Raw genomic sequence first — 17,308 nt, forward strand, 5'->3', positions numbered from 1 at the left:
CTCCATGCAGTGCCTGGGGGTAACCCTGCAGCGGAGCCCTGCCCTGCTACCACTGAGTCTGGGGGCACAAGCCCCCCTCCTCTGCTTCAGTGAGGGCTTCTCTGAAGGGCTCTTCTGGTCCTGAGCCTTCATGCAAAGCTGTCGGGGCCCCCTTGTGGGCATTGTCTCCCCTCTACAAGAGACTCCCCAGAACCTCTGCCTTGGTCTTTTTCCAGGAAACCCAACCACAAGAGTACCCATCAAACTTCACTTGTGTGGTTAACCTATCAGCCCTTCCTGTCCCTTCCTGTTCCTTCCTCAGCCAGAATAAGCAGAGCGAGTGAAAAGGAGAGGCAGGGAGAGTGGGCTGCAGCATGGAGACCCGCTCACCTTCAGGGCCACCTGCCCAGGTCACCAGCTCCCCTTGAGCTTGTACAGTGAGAGACGCTGACTCAGCACAGGTACGTGGCTTGGACCACACCCACAGCCCAGATGGATAGGCCAAACTGTAGAAGGGAATAAGGAAATTACCCCTGATTAGTTATCATCCATTTATCTTTATCTATCATCTATCTATTAGCTATCTATTATCTTTCCAAATCTGTCATTTATCGATTATCTATATCTATTATCTATATATGTGTTATCAATCTGAATGATCTATCATCATTTTCGCCATCATCTACCTAACCTATAACTATTTCATCTATCATCTATGTGTTATCTATTACCTATCGTCTAATTATCTATCATCTATCCTCTATCTACACATATACGTACATTCAACAGCATTTTGCATTTATGTAATAGCTGTGTTACAAAAATAGAACTATACAAAATATAGTATGAGTTTTGAATTTGATCACAACTTAAGGTCATGAGAACCAACTAAGAATTCTTGGCAAAATCTTTGCAAACATAATATCTCACTTGCTGTTTCGAAAATTATATGGTTGAGGTGATATATACTGTGGATTTCGCATAAGAAATGTAAAGTTGAACAAATGGTGCTGCTGCCTCTAAGTGGTAGAGTTGGGACCCAAACTCCTGTCTGTTGGCTCCAAATGCCATTCTCCTTCCACCACACCAGGCCTCGCCTCAGCTGCGCTCTGAATGGATTTGAATGGAATTAACTGGCCGTGCCCAGTTGGGCGGCATACAGAACTGAGGAGCAGCCTCGCCAGGGCAGCCCCCATCCAGTTACCCAGTTACCCCTTGATGTGGGTTGAGGGGGCATAAAACCAGCCCTGCCTCAGTGGAACAGCTGTGCAGGGCTTCCCGGCCCCCCAGGTGCCCCTAGATATGGCTACCCAAAGTGTTCCCGCAGACCAGCAGCAAGGGCAGCGTCCATGAGCTCCTTACAAATGCAAACCTCAGGCCTCACTCCAGACCCACCAGCTCAGGATCTGCATCTTAACAAGGCATGGCTCAGGCCAAAAATAGTTTTAGATCCATTCCTGAAAAAATGCCAAAAAATAGACACAGTAAAGTGTAATAATGATAGTACCAGTTTTTTTGAGCATCATTTTGGAGAAGACTTAGTGCAAAAAAGGAAAGAAAGAAAGAAAGAAAGAAAGAAAGAAAGAAAGAAAGAAAGAAAGAAAGAAAGAAAGAAAGAAAGAAAGAAAGAAAGAAAGAAAGAAAGAAAGAAAGAAAGAAAGAAAGAAAGAAAGGAAGGAAGGAAGAGAGAGAGAGAGGAAGGAAGGAAGGAAGGAAGGAAGGAAGGAAGGAAGGAAGGAAGGAAGGAAGGAGGGAAGGAAGGAAGGAAGGGAGAGAAAGAAAGAAGTCAGAAAAAGCAAATTCCACAGTTTTTGCTGAATTGAAGTGAAACTCTGTTTGACTCTGATTTATGTGCCAGTCATCCTGACCTGCCATATGTTTTGCTTGGCTGGGAGGGCGTTCTTGCAGGAGGAGAGACTGCGCAAGTAAATTATTAGCTTTTTAAGTTCCAGGGAACAAGAGAGAAAAGATTAAATGGAATGAATACCTGTTGACTTCATGCCTAAACTATCCATCAAGTCTTATCTTGCTTTTTTTACTCGTATCTTGGTTTTTACTATTAAAGCTAGGGGAATTTTCAATAGCTTTATAAGTTACTGAAATGGACTGCATAGACTTCATTAGAAGTGAAGGCCGTAAGAACAAGCGGGATTTCAGAAGAAATTCCTTTGCTCAGCTACTCAGAATCGACATAGATGAAGTTTTCAAAAGCCTGTTAAATGTAAAGTAGATATTCGCCTGGGTGGGGAAGAGGAGAGCATTTGTTTTGTAATTTGACATCTCCACTCTGGCTTTCCATTCCCCAGAAACTGAACTGAACGACGCTCTCGGGAAAAGTGGCCTTATCATGACAAAATCCATCCCCATGGCGCCGCCAGCTCAAACCGTGAGCACGGGAGTCATTCCTAATTCCCTCTTTTCTTCCTTGCCCTCCGTAGCGCAAAGCCATTTGTCTCTACCTCCACAATCTCTCTCCAGCCCAGCTCTTTCGCTTCTAATGCATGGGTTCCCATTTCTCCTCAGACTGCCTTATTCAGTGTTCCTATTAATAGATATCAGAGACCTACTTCACAGCCCCGCGTACACACGTGTCTTTTAACGTTATTCTTCACAACTGTTTTTAAAGTCTGTGAGAGAAATCTGATTAGCTACTCCTTTACAAAGTATGAAGAAAATATTTATAGCATTAAATATTTAATTATTTTGATTAATAATTTAATAAACAATAATTTATATAGTTAATACCAATGAATAATTTACAAATATTTACTATTTATAAATAATAAATAATTATTCATTGTTTAATAGTAATATATAATAATTCATTCATTAATTAATAATTTAACTAATTACTTAGATTAACTGGCCACTGTTAATTTGTCTTATATGCTAATCCTAACACATATGAGGAATTAATCATTCAGATAATATAATATAATTATTAACATATAATAATATTAGTATCAATATAATATTAATCTATAATAATATATGATAGCAACATTATCTGAGTGATTAACCAATTCCCTGTATGTGTTAGGATTTGCATATAAGACACACCTGTCCCTTTAAGGAGTCTGTAATTACGTTGCAGGGACATGACTTACTCTCATGAAGCAAAAAGATTCTAATAGAAGACACTGAGAAATGAGCGTCAGGGTTCACAGAGGTTAGAAAGAAATGTCTTGGTAGGTCCATTAGAGGTTCCCGCTACAGCGATGGACTCGAGCGCGATGGTGATTTTGGAGTCTCCCTGCTTCCGACAGCTTTGAGGAAACTGCACAGCAGGAAAGGTAGAAGGCTGACCCCCGCAGGGCCCGGAGTCTGGGTTCCGAGGCAGCTTCTGTTTCTTTAGTTTGTAGGTTCCAAGGAATCAGCCGTCTACCCTCCAAAAGGTCCTAGGCCAGAACACGGGCACGTCTGAATAGGTCTCTGATATTTATTAATAGAGTTTCCAGCTGTCTGCTGGAGTCACTTGGTGTTACTGTCTGTGCTTCCCGAGAGCAGGAGGCTTATACCCCCACCTCTGTGCCCTGCACCCTCCCACCCCCTTCCCTTACCCCTCATCCCATAAAGAGAGAGAGGAAGCAGGTGGAGAACTTAACGGAGTCAGAGACTAAATGCGTCCGACAGCCCCAGGTAGTCACGTTCTGTTTAACTTTGCAATATTCCCAAAGTCGTAAGGACTGAATCTTGGTATTGCTTTTCCCACCTTCTTTGGATTCACTCTGGCCCCATTTCTCTTTCTTACTGAGAAAATATCTTTGGATGTTCCAGAGGATAATGTATTTCTCAGAAAAGCAGCCCTGTCCTTTAGGAGAGGGGTTGATTATAATCGTAAAACGGATTCTTACCTGTTTCCTCTCCCCTCTCTTACGGTCACTTGGTAGAATCAGAAAACAGTCCTGAAAGGTCTGTCATTTGCTCTGCATCAGGAACTGGCCAATCCAACCCCAACCAGCCCAACTTAAGCTATTGAAATGGGAAGATTAGGATACGGCATCCATATTCTTATTTGAGCCAACTCGTTTTGCTGTGGGCCGGGATACAATGTCACAGCATTCGATTCGGCTTCTAGACCAGTGGAATACGTCTTCCACGGCTCCCAACTCCCGTGGCCAGGTCCTATTCCCACTGTGGCTCGGGAGAACGTGCCAGAAGCACAGCCCACATGGGCCTCCACCACCCAGCAAACTGGGACAAGCTCGGCTGTAGCCTCAGGTCTTCTTAAACCCCTGCTCTTCCTTACTTAGGCTTCGGAAGATAGGAAATGGCTTTAAAACAGCCACCAAGAGCCACAGTGCCACATGGAATGGAGCCTTCTTCCTTGGTGAAAATAGAAAAAGAGAAGCCTTTTGCTCTGGCCACCCAGGAGGGAAGGGGTGTGCTGACGCCCAGGCATTTCTCGGAGCAATGCACCCCAGGCGCCTCACCCCACTGAGAAGCCGCCTCCGTCGGTCGAGGCATGGCCTCAGCGTGGGCCCTGGAGACTCCGGCCCCCATCCTCCATGGATCCTCCAAGCTCCAAGCGCGAGCCTGTGGAGAGGCAGAGCCTCCGTCCATCTCGGGGGTTTCCAGACCTTTGTGATGAATCAAACCTCTTTTTCAAATGTGATTTCACCCCAAACGCCAATGCGTAAAAGCAGATAAACACAGAAAGCCGCTGTAAAAGTCAAAAGAAGGAGAAGGGCTGTTGGGGGCTGATCATCATTTCCATATTCATCTGTTGCAGCTCAGACCTTGGCTGCCCAGAACGCGACTGCGCCTAAAGAGGTAATGAAGGTCAAAGGAGGCCGACAGGGTGGGCCCTAATCCAACCTTCCTGGTGTCCTTATGAGAAGAGGAAATGAGGACACAGATGCAGAACGAGGGATGGCCCTGAGGGCTTGGGGAGAGGACACCGTCCACAAGCCACAGGGAGAAGCCTCCGGAGAAACCGTCCCCGTGGACAGCTTGATGCCGACTCCCGGCCTTGAGGACCTTGAGACAATGGATGCCCGCTGAATGCCCGCTGTTTACGCTGCCCGTCTATGGTGCTTTGTTACACGGGCTCGTTGATGCGAGGCTGTGCCTGTTCTCCCGACAGCCCCTGCTCTCCCCAGACTCTATCCAGGCACCTGACACTCCTTGGAATGCTATTGTTTGAAACCCACTGATCTAATTCCATCCTCTCACTGTGGGATCTCATTGTGGAATGTGAGTCCGTGAGGTGCTCCCAGCCCATTGCAGAGAGGACAAGGGTTGTGGCAGTCACACTGGCTTCCTGTCCTTCCCACCGCAGTGCAGCAGGGATGGCCCGGCTGGGTCTGGGGACACCCCTCCCTAGCTCCTGGGTTCTCTGCTATTAGAGACACAGCCAGGAGCCTCTGGCCCGCTCTGCCCCACCCGTATCAGATGTGCTCCTGGGAAGGTGTGTCTGAAACCCCATTTGCAGTTCGTATCGCACCACCTTTGTTAGGTGATGCTTAAATCACTTTCTTTTTCTAACTCACAATCGAGCGCAGGTGCTTATCTCACCAGATGATTCTACTGACGAATCCTCAAACACATGGAGTGATCTAAATTTTTATTTTCTCAGACAAGCACAGAGGACAGAGGACATGCTCTCCTGGTGTGAAAAGCTCCGCGGCTCTCTGCCTCGGCTGACACAGGCTGCGGGAAGAGCCTGTTCGGAAGGGGAGAAACCTCATGGAGGGACGATTTGACCTTGGCCAGCTGGCTGTTCCATCGTGACTTCTTTCATGGAAACGCCATCAGGAATTTTATAAGAGAGATAAAGGAGCCGTGAGCTTCCTGCAACCACAAAGGCGCTTTTCAGAAAGCAGGTTTTAACAACAATGCCACTGGGGTCTCCATGCTGGGCAGAAAAGGAAGGAGAAACAGAGATGTTGCCTGCCTGTCTGTGGCCTTGGGAAGCTGGAATTCTGAATCCAGCCCTGCCGTTTAAGGAGAAATCACCCGCTCAGCCTTCACGCCCAAATCTAGGGTCTCAGTCTGCTTGGGGCTTGGTAACAAACACCGCAGAAGGGTGGCTTAAGCCACAGACATGATCCTATAGCTTCTCGGGGGCTGGACGTCTGAGATCCAGCTGTCGGCAGCGCTGGTTCCTCCAGAGGCCTCCCTTCCTGGCTAGTGGATGACGTCTTCTCCCCATGTCCTCAGTCAGTTGTCCCTTTGTGTGCCTGTCTGCCTTAACCTCCTCTTCTCATACGATGCCAGTCAGATCAAATTGGGGTCACTCCAAGGGCTTCATTTCAACTGAGTTGCTTCTGTAATGACCCTGTCTCCAAGTCTGGCCACATCCTGGGGTATGAGAGTTAGGACTTCAGCGCATGAGTCTTGGGAAACCCACCTCAGCCCATGACACCAAGCCCCTGACACGTTCCTCCCGGAGCCCCTGTTTCACTGGCGCTCACATTGCAGGCACCCAACTGGAAGAGATGCTCTCGTCTGTGGGCAGTGACAATTGTGCTGCGAGTCTCTCCTTCCTGAGCCGGCTGACCTTACCCGGAGCAGAGCCTGTCTTCTGTTTTTGTTTTTGTTTCTTTTCTTTTTCCTTTTTGAGATGGAGTCTCGCTCTCGTTGCCCAGGCTGCAGTGCAGTGGCTGGATCTCAGCTCACTGCAAGCTCCGCCTCCCAGATCCAAGCCATTCTCCTGCTTCAGCCTCCCAAGTAGCTGGGATGACAAGCATGCACCACCAGGTCTGGTTAATTTTGTATTTTTAGTAGCGGTGGGGTTTCTCCATGTTGGTCAGACTGGTCTCGAACTCCCGACCTCAGGAGATCCACCCACCTTGGCTTCCCAAAGTGCTGGGATTAGAGCCGTGAGCCACCACGCCCTGCCTCTGTTTCTTCTTTATGGGTCTGGCATGGAGCAGCCAGGGGCCTTTGTGATTAATTCCTTCAGATCCACCACGAGACCCTCAGTAGGTCCAGCACACTAAAGCCTGGTGGATCTGCGCACTGAGCACAAACCTTGTTGATCTATTCGTTTATTTCTTCTTGAGACAGAGTCTCACTCTGTCGCCCAGGCTGGAGTGCAGTGGGGCAATGAGAGCTCATGGTAACCTTCAATCTCTGGGCTCAAGCAATCCTCTCACCTCGGCCTTCCACGTAGCTGGGACTACAGGCATGCACCACCACGCCTGGCTAATTTTGGTATTTCTTGTAGAGATGGGGTCTCACTATGCTTCCAAGGTTGGTCTTGGACTCCTGGCCTCAAGTGATCCTCCCACCTCGGCCTCTCAAAGTGTTGGGGTCATGGACGTGAGTCACCGCCCCTGGGCCCACAACCCGTATTTGTAAATCTTGCAGTGAAGTGTTAAGAAGGCTGGTAACCACACCGTGTCTGTGGGGTCCTCCAGGAATCAGACACTGAGATGGAATCGGACTTGCAGGAGATTGGTTGGGACACGCCCGTTGTGGGTAAAGGTGAGATGGAGCCGGAGGCCAGAGGGCTTCAGGCCGCGGTGCAGGCCGGACACCTATGGATGGAGGAAAGGAAGCAGAGAGAGGGCAGGAAGAGTCGAGGACAGATGGAGGCGGCAGCCCTGAGGCCCCGCAGCTCAGCTGATGGGGAGCCCTGCAGGAGAGACTGTCTGTTAGGGGAGCCCAGGCTGGGGCAGAGGCCGGGTATCCACATCCATGACATGTGGCCCTGGTCAGGGTGTGGCTTGCAGAGAGTGGGCCCAGGAATGGAAGACGCATCAGATCCCAAGGGCGGGGGAGCTGAAATCTGTCCTGTCAGAAGCTGCTCTCCTGGCGGGCTCTCAGCGGGCACCCCTACAGCAGCCACACCGCCTCAGCAGACAGGAATTGCCAGGGGTGGGACCAGCTGAATTCTCCCAGCTGGGCCCCGTGGAGCTGGGGATTCCGATACATGGGGTCATGTGTGAATTGTGAGTGGAAAAGTGAGACCGTGCAGGGAAAAACCCACTGTCCCAGTCCCCACCTGAGAAAAGGGAGCGGAGAGGCAGGTTGTCCCCACCTGAGAAAAGGGAGCGGAGAGGCAGGGAGTAGGGAAGCCCATTAGGGTTAATGAGCTGGCCCCTCTAGCAGATGGCTCAGGCAAACGCTTCAGGACAGTCCCACTGACCGACAGAATCAAGGAGGCTTTTCTCACCTGTCCCTGCCTCTCCTTGATCGAGGGCTGCTGGTGCTTGATGAGCAAAAAGTCCAGGCACAGGCAGAGCTGTGTGTGGTTTTCGGACGGGCCAGGGCGCCGTGGTGCAGCCCACGGTGGGTGTGTAGCTGCCCGAATCTATCCACACCCTCGTCAGTCTGCTCTGCCATGTTGCTGACCCTTCAAGGAGGTGGCCTCTGGTAATCACCCAAACCCAGTAACAGACAGCAGGAGAGTGAGGGGGCGGGGGACGGTGGCTGCTGCAGCCGTTGGTCTGAGGGTAGTATGCAATAAATAACATTCACCCACCTCCCTCCTCTCCTCCTGACATTCCAGGGTGCATCCAGCACTTCTGCGCCACCAAGACAAAGGGAGGCCGGCAGATGCCTGGTGTGGACCCCTTGTCGCATCTCTGTCTCCATAAAGTGGCCCTAGGCCATGTGGGTAAATCACACAGTGTGGGCCCTCAGAAAATGATGTGCACCAGATTCCAGCCAGAGCAGAAACGCAGTCCTCAACAGGCTTTAACCTGGGAGGACGCAGCCCTTCTCTCTCCTGTTCCCAGACCACACAGCTGAGCCTTCACCAGGCCCTGGGAGTCCAAACACGTCTTTGCCTCCTGTCACAGAGCTGATGACCGAGTGTCTGGAGGGAAGCATAGCTGCTGTGCGAGATGCTTCTCTGGATACCATCTTTCTGGGGTTCGCTGACATGCTGAATGGAACTGAGGTTGATGGCAGTGCATTTCTGTCTTGCGTACAAATGCCAGAAACTCTTTCAGTAAAGAGGCCACACCAGGCAACCGTGATTGAAACGATCACTTGTTTGAGTTTGCAGCAGCTCACTGTTATCTGCAGCCATTCGCCTGGTCCTGAGAGGGGCTGGGCCGGTGACTACATTGAAGGTGCTATGGGAACCCCCATCCTCGTCTGCTTAAGTCTTTCGAGACAGTAGTGACCTCTCCCTTAGTGATCTCTCCCATAGTGATCTCTCGCATAGTGATCTCTCCTACTGTGATCTCTCCCGTAGTGATCTGTCCTGTCGTGATCTCTCCCATAGTGATCTCTCCTGCTGTGATCTCTCCTGTAGTGATCTTTCCCATAGTGATCTCTCCCATTGTGATCTCTCCCGTAGTGATCTCTCCTGTCGTGATCTCTCCCATTGTGATCTCTCCCATTGTGATCTCTCCCGTAGTGATCTCTCCTGTCGTGATCTCTCCCATTGTGATCTCTCCCATTGTGATCTCTCCCGTAGTGATCTCTCCTGTCGTGATCTCTCCCATTGTGATCTCTCCCGTTGCACTCCGAGTGCAGTCTTGCCTCTGATTTACTGTGGTGACTGGAAGGGGAATGTCTTAGTCTGTTCAGGCAGCTATAACAAAATCCCATAGATTGGGTGTCTGAGAAACAAGAGAAATGTGTTTTTCACAATTCCAGAGTCTGGGAAGTCCAAGATCGAGGTGAAAGTCTAAGACAGGTGGGCCTCTGTCGAGGACAGTGTTCCTTCCCTGGCTGGAATCTGGTGTCCACATCATTTTCTGAGGGCTCAGAGTAGGTGCGACTTATACACATGGACCAAGACCACTTTATGGAGATGGAGATGCCAGCAGACTTGGTGTCTGGTGAGGATCCACCTCCTGGTTCATAAATGGTGCCTTCACGCTGTGTCCTTGCATAGTGGAAGGGCTGAGGCCTCTTTTCTTTTCTTTTCTTTTCTTTTCCTTTTTTCTTTTTCGAGACGGAGTCTCCTTCTGTCGCCCAGGCTGGAGTGCAGTGGTAAGATCTCAGCTCGCTGCAAGCTCCGCCTCCCAGATTCTTGCCATTCTCCTGCCTCAGCCTCCTGAGTAGCTGGGACTACAGGTGCCCGCCACCACACTTGACTAATTTTTTGTATTTTTAGTAGAAACAGGATTTCACTGTGTTAGCCAGGATGGTCTCAATCTCCCGACCTCGTGATCTGCCCACCTCAGCCTCCCAAAGTGCTGGGATTACAGGCGTGAGCCACGGCGCCCAGCCTGAGGCCTCTTTTCTAAGGGCACTTAGAAATCACCTCCCAGAGACCCTACCTCCTAACACCATCATCTGGAGGGCTTGGTTTCAACCGATGAGTCTTGTGAAAGCAGGAACACTCAGACCACAACAGGGGACATCCACTGGGCCTTCCTTACCTCAGTGACTAACATAACGTCTAACAAGACAGCTCCAACAGCAGGAAGTGGTGCCCCTGAGACTGAGGACCAGGGACTCACCAGGGAAACTGGGGCCACAGAACAGACGTGGCCACAGCCAGAGACAACCTGAAGCAGAGATGCAGGGGGCCTGCCTGCCTCCTGCGGACCAGCCCGCCCGCCCTACAGCACTGCTCCCATATGCTGAACCCTGTCCGGGACTCAATAGCCTAGGAAGCACAGCCTGCAGGGTCAGCCCCAGGATTTAGAACAAAGCAAGAGGAGGAGGAGGAAGAACTCCTTCCTCCAAAGACGCCCAGAAGGGAGATGCCCAACACCAGTAAAAATAACAGGAGCTTCTATTTGCTGCACTCTGCAGCAAGCCCTGTGTTCTGTGTGTGCCTGCGTTGTGCACAAATGTGTGTCTGTGTGTGCACAGGTGTGCACAAGTTTATGTGTATGTGTGTGGTTTCATCTCCTTGTCACAGTCACTAAAGACAGATGAAGAGGCTTACGCTCGGGCGGGTTTTGTAAGTTGCCAAGTGTAGCTTGCACGTGGCAGAACCAGCACCTGGAGTGAGGCCGTCACTCCACACTCTTGCAGGGCAGACCAAGACCAAGAGGCTGCCAGACGTTCAAGCGACGTCAGCAACACTGAGTAACAACTGAGCAGGTCCTCTTCCCTCAGGTTTCGGCAGCAGCGTCAGTTAACGGTGTCTTGGAAGGACCTTTTGTCTGTTACTGCAGTCCAGCTTTCTTTGCCTCCTTTGGGATTCAACTATTTTGCTTTATTTAAAGAAGGAGCTGAGGCTGGGGAAGAGACAGGTAGCATGAAGCTCCGGCAATGCAGTGACCCAGCCCGGAACTGAGCTCCAGCCCTGCACGCCTCACTCAGCCTTCTCTCCATCTAGAAGAGGGAACAGAGGGTCCACGGGAAGCCAAAGTCACAGACAGTAAGGGCAGGCCTCAGAATTAAATATCTAGCCTGGAACACACGATCCCAGGGCTGCCAGCAACCGGCACCCCGGCCTTTGCAACACCGAGGGGCCGATTCATATCAGGCTAATGTAACAAGCTCAGCCTGTGTCTGGGAGCTTCCACTTGGACTGTGCTCCCTCAAATGCACACGCCCAAAAATGAGGAAGTGAGGTTAACCATTCACGTAGATTTCTCCTGAGAGGTTGCCTAATACAACATGTTCATAATGATTCCCAGCCTGAACTCTGAGAGCAAACTTGCCTCCTCCTCCTCCCTCCTTCTCCTCCTCCTCCTCCCTCCTCCTTCTCCTCCTCTCCCTCCTCCTCCTTCTCCTCCTCCGCCTCCTCCTCCCTCCCTCCTTCTTCTCCCTCCTCTCCTCCCTCCTCCTCCTTTCCCTCCTCCTCCTCCCTCCTCTTCCCCCTCCTCCCTCTTCCTCCTCCTCCCTCCTCCTCCTCCTTCTCCTCCTCCCTCCTCTTCCTAGTCCTTCTCCTCCTCCTCCCTCCTCCTCCTCCTTCTTCTCCTCGTCCTTCTCCTCCTCCTCCCTCCTCCTCCTTCTCCTCGTCCTTCTCCTCCTCCTCCCTCCTCCTCCTCCTTCTTCTCCTCATCCTTCTCCTCCTCCTCCTCATCCTCCTCCTCCTCCTCCTCCCTCATCATCCCTCCTCCTCCTCCTTCTCCTCATCCTCCTCCATCTCTTCAATGTGACTGGGAGTGACCTCATCATAGTAACTATCTTGTCACCATCTGCAATGCAAGTATGACCTCTGAGAAGCTCAGGGCTTGGCTGTAGGTGGGGAGATTAAGGGGGCCTGAATCCACTCCCCTGTTTCTCCTGTATGGGAGAGTGTCCCAGCCTGTGATGGGGGTTTCGGGGTAAAGTACTACCAATAGATGCCCAAGAAACCTCAGGGAGAGCCAAGGGGCCTCGGGAACCCCACAGGACTGCAAGGCCCAGGCTTCCCAGCCGGACCCCTACACTCCTGCGTCCTCCGCTCCTTACCTGAGGGTCCACCAGCAGCAGACGGTTCATGATGGTCACAGTCTGTCCCCCTCTTACCTCCTCCTGCTCCAGGACAGGACATTTGTCCCAGACATTACCATTCACAAGACATTTTCAAACTCAGGATCCCCTGAGAAGAAATATCACACTCCTTATTGCAGGAAAGAAACCAACCCTGGGCCCAGGGAGTGGGAACAGCCTGCTCCCTTGCTCAGAGCTCTCACACCTGCTTTTGTTTGTTTGTTCCCATCTTCGTCCTCCCCAAGAGCTGCTCAGTGGAGCATATTCTGCAGGGTCTGTCATCCCCCTGACCACTCCCCTGCTCCTATGCCAACAACCAGGGATCCTCCCTGATTTCTTACAGGAGTCTCAGAATTGCTGGTGCTGGTGAGGGTGTGGATTTACACAATCAACAAACACACGACCATGGGAAAATCAGAGTCCAAGTCAAGGTGGGAAGCACCTTCTAAGCATTTAATAGGTAAATACCTGATCATTCCTCAATGAGAAATATGAAAAGCAACCACAATTCATCTTAAAGCAGGTGGACATGCATTATCTTTATATTGCTGGCATTAACAATGAGATTTCCTTATGAAAACTATAATCTTTCTTCTTCTATGTAAAACAGCAATGCTGGCTTATAATGGTTCCGGAAGGAAGGCCTCTTTACTTGGAGGCTCCCCAGCTGGTGAGTTGCACTGCTCATTCTGACGGCTTCCTTTTCTGCCCCAGTGAGGAGGGCGTGTGCAATGTCGTCCACTCACAGGTCAGCCTGGGACGGCAGCCGGCTGGTCCTCAGGAAGGCCAGTGTGCTCAGAACAGAGACGGCCGTTCCCCGCACTGCTCCCACCAGGTTCTGTGAGGCCAGGTGCATCCTGACGACAGCCCAGGCCCATCAGATGCCTCCTCTGTGGAGTCACAGATGGAAATCCTTTCTATCCCTCGGAGCTCTGTAAGTCTCGCTGATGATCCATGCACAGGCGCTTGGGTTGGAACTGGATCTGAGCAGGTGTCCGATGATCCCTACGCAGGTGCAGGGTTACCTGAATCTGAGCAGGTGTTCTCTGGAGGAACTGGCACCAGGAAAACTCTATCTGCTGACTGCAGTGAACTGACTCCGTCTTGGGGCGCCAGGAGGACTCCAGCTCCAACCATGTGATTCTCCCTCGCAGTGAAATCCCTAAGGACACAAGAGATCATGTCTCCCATAATGCATGTCCCTTGCGCAAACCCTGCAAAAGCCACGCTGTCGGCACCTCGCAGAATGAACATTTATTATTTCCGTCCATCTCTGGAACCGCTGGTGCCTGGAAACCAGCGGATCACACGGTGGTAACTTCCGGTTGTTGAAGTGCCATGGCCCCGTTGATTTTCACGCAGCTGGTGCTGTCCTGGCTTCACAATGCACGGCCCTGTGTTCCAGCTGACAATACAGAAAGTGTCCTCAGGAGGGAAGAGGAGTCCCAGACATCCAGACAAGAATTCCAGCTCCCTTGGCCACGGGCCTTCTCGCCCTGGGCGCACTGATTCTGCTAAGCCTGCGTATCTTTATCTGTAGGACGCAATCATAACGCCACTTCATAGCGTGCCAGTAAACATGCAGATAAATGGTGCGATGTGTGGAACATGTTTAGCATGTGCTTGACAAATTGGTCATATGTGATAGTTGAGGGGAAAAATAAGTAATATGCCTTCCTCACCTACCCCTAGGTTCATGGTTGAGATCCTATAACAAAACAGGGATGAACAAACGAAACGCATAATGAGTTTATTTAATAGTTTTATTTTACAGGAGAAGCTTCAGAAATGAAGACCCAGAGACGCAGAGAAAACTGTATTTTTATGGGAGTCATGCTGAAGCGTGACTGGAGGAAAAGGGTGTGATCGGAAGGTGATAAGCTCGGGAAATGAACGAGGCCTCTCGGCTCAGATGCTTCCTGGCCTCTGTGTGTGCAGCTCCTCTCCAGGTTTCAGAGTCATACGAGGGTCTGATATCTGGAATGCCAGTCTTATTTTCAGGGAAAGTAAGTCAGAAAACTCTTTTATGGCCAGTTCACAGGGGAGAAAGGTAGAAAAAGGCCAGAGAGGAACCTTCCGGCTTCTGCAATTTTCTCATTTCCAAAGGTGCCCTATCTTGGGGTAGCATTTCCTGCACCCCAGCAATAGACTCCAAAGCACAAACAATTCAGAAATTCAACTGTCATCTGGTGTCATAGAATGGTCTATTAAACCACATGCATTATCATAACCCATTGTTTTTTGTCTCAAATTACAGGCTTTTACAGGCAGAAGCACCACCTCGAACTTAAAACAAAAGCATCCCATCATCCTTGAATTACAGAGCAGCTAGCTCAGCCCCCTTTCTAACAGTTTAATCTGTTTTAAACAAGAATCAAGTTTAGGTCCTACATCAATTCATCTCAACAGTTTTGTTGTCTGCATTTGTAATTTCGAAATCAGTTATTTCAAAACATTTTCAGAAAAAAGCAGGAGATAAATGTGCACATCCATACATCCATACCTGTGGGTACACACATATATTCATTGCATGAAACCCATAGATACTCACTTTATTCTCAACTCTGTTTAGAATAGTAGTCACAATGGAAGTGAGCAAACTCCTATGAATAAGGATATTCCTCACTGTGCTAGTTTCCTAAACCAGGAGTCAGTGCTAGAATGAAAAGGATGCTGGCTGCAGAGTGAGGCTGCTCAGGCCTCAGTTCCGCTCTACCTCCACTTTTTGGTTAGTTCTTAAACATCAGTTTACTTCCCTGAGTCTAAGTTTCTTCATCCCAAACATGGAAAGAAAAAAACTCCGCTTTCTAAACCACAATGGTATTGTTAGGGTGAAATAAAATAATATACACCAAAGTATTTTGCAAATATAAAAATGATACAAATATAAGGTGTGTTTAAGTATATTTGTATACTACAGGTATAAAGTATTGAGATAAAATACATTTTTAATATTATAAGCAATAAGCAAAGATCAGGACTTGAATTTCTTGGCACTCTCTCTTTTGTTACCATATGACAAATGGCGTTAATTCAAGAACTAACTTTCCTAAGGAGGTACTATATACGTGGCTATTACTTTAGTAACTTTTCCTCAGAGGATCATAAACCACCACCTTCAGAAATGCCTAAGACCGATGTACTCAGTTGCTTCAGACTGATGTGGCCTGAGGTAACTCGTAAAGCCTTCCATGTCCAAAGCTCCCTCCTTAAAATAATTCACAATGTATTCGACAGCGTCCTGACTGCTTCCTTCTCTGTGTGCTGAGAGAAGTAGGGGAGGGAAGCAGCGTTGATTAAATTTCACTTGGTCCCAGCGCCTGTGCATGTTACATGTGTGCCGTGCATGTACAGATCATGCTGTTCACTTTAGCCTAAAGCTGCCTCCTTACACATTTTAGGTTCTGCCTAAAGGTTGCTTCATACACAGTGAAGTGTGACTTACCTGGATGTGTTCACAGGCCACCACCTGCTCCTGGAACATGTAGCTGAGCCCCAGCCAATCCCAGCAGCCACCCCTCAACCGCTCACAGCGGCCACTGTTCAAACTATTCAAAAAGGCAAACACTAGGCTAGGCGCGGTGCCTCACTTTGGGAGGCCGAGGCAGGCGGATCACTTGATGTCAGGAGTTCGAGACCAGCCTGGCCAACATGACGAAACCCCGTCTCTACTAAAAATACAAAAATTAACCAGATGTGTTGGCAGGTTCCTGTAATCCCAGTGTCTCAGGAGGCTGAGGTAGGAGAATCGCTTCGAACCCAGGAGGCGGAGGTTGCAGTGAGCCGAGATCGCATCATTGCACTCCAGCCTGGGTGAAAGGGAAAGACTCTGTCTCAAGGAAAAAACAAACAAACAAAAAAAAACCGGCAAACACAGAGCTGGAATCAATCCTGCTGTTTCTGGATGTCACTTTCATTTCCATTCCCCCCATTGCCACTTTTCTGTCCATACCCGTGGCAGCCCCAGAGTCACACCTCAGAACCTGTTGTGGGTCCTGGGAGCTGCCTGATGTGTGACCCATTCTTTTCTCAATTAAACTGTGTTATACTTAATTTGTCTGAAGTTTTTCTTTGAACGATGCAATGAGGAAGCTGAGGCTTAGAGAGCTCCTCTCTCGCCCACCTCCTAACCTGGCGAGTGACCGAGTGCAGACTGGAAACCAAGGTTGCATTTCTTCAAGCACGCTGACTCCCAAGACTAGAAACAGGTAGGTGTTTAAAATAGCACCAATTTATACAATGCCGTAGCACTTGTATCATTCAGTTTGCTTTTCTCAGTTACCTTCATCTTTTTTCCCTGCTAGGATTCTTTTATATATGGGGCCACCCCCCAAATAGTCCTAAATCTAAACATTTTGCTTATTGTCCAAAAAAATAAAAAATAACCCAGAAATCCGTTTTTTTAAATTAAGCATTTCTTGCCTAGACTACTTTATACAGGAAATATCACAAAGATTCTTTGTCACTCCATCTTCACGAAAGTGGGATGATTCCCAATTGATGTGAGAATTAGGAGCCTCAAAGGTTACCCCGCTCCTGCCCACTTTCCCCCACTCCTCAGGCGGCAGAGCCCTTCAGTTTGCCCTGTATGTTGGTAACTGGCTGACCAGAGGCCGGGGACCTTGGCCAGCCGAGAGGCTGGGGTGACAGTAGCTGGATGAGAAACCGGGCTCCCCCTGAGCCCTCCCAGTCCCCAGAGGCCCAGATGAAGCAACCAGAGAAAGGGAATCAGGGTTTCCACTACAGAACCAACTTGCTTCCTACATCAAAGAGGGGTAGCTGCCTGTCTCCTAGCTGGAGGGATTGCATTTCCTGGTTCTGATCTTGGAGATTAAACAGTGAGACCACCATTTTTATTTTACCAGCTGGGGAGCCTACCAAAAAGGTTCTTTTAGGTTAACAAACAAATTTCTCCATTTAACAACGAAGCTTTAGCTAATGTTATTGCCACTAGCAACATGCCATCTTTTGAACTTAAATTTAAAACTTTGATACCTTTTTATGAAATAGCTTCCACATAAAACATAATTACTGTAATGAAGAT

General features: G+C 49.3%; 1 long non-coding RNA gene across 3 annotated transcripts in view; it reads right to left on the reverse strand.

Moving 5' to 3' along the window:
* The window catches only part of LOC139356433 (uncharacterized), a 152,910-nt gene that overhangs the window by 88,575 nt on the left and 47,027 nt on the right, over positions 1-17,308 (reverse strand). For 2 of the 3 annotated variants that reach the window (XR_011608377.1, XR_011608378.1), the window contains exon 3: positions 370-485. The exons of the other annotated variant lie outside the window; for it this stretch is intronic. This is a non-coding gene — a long non-coding RNA (uncharacterized lncRNA). The remainder of the gene's footprint in view (positions 1-369; positions 486-17,308) is intronic. 3 annotated transcript variants of the gene reach the window in all.

Source organism: Macaca nemestrina, chromosome 9, assembly GCF_043159975.1.
Source record: "Macaca nemestrina isolate mMacNem1 chromosome 9, mMacNem.hap1, whole genome shotgun sequence".
NCBI lineage: Eukaryota > Metazoa > Chordata > Mammalia > Primates > Cercopithecidae > Macaca > Macaca nemestrina.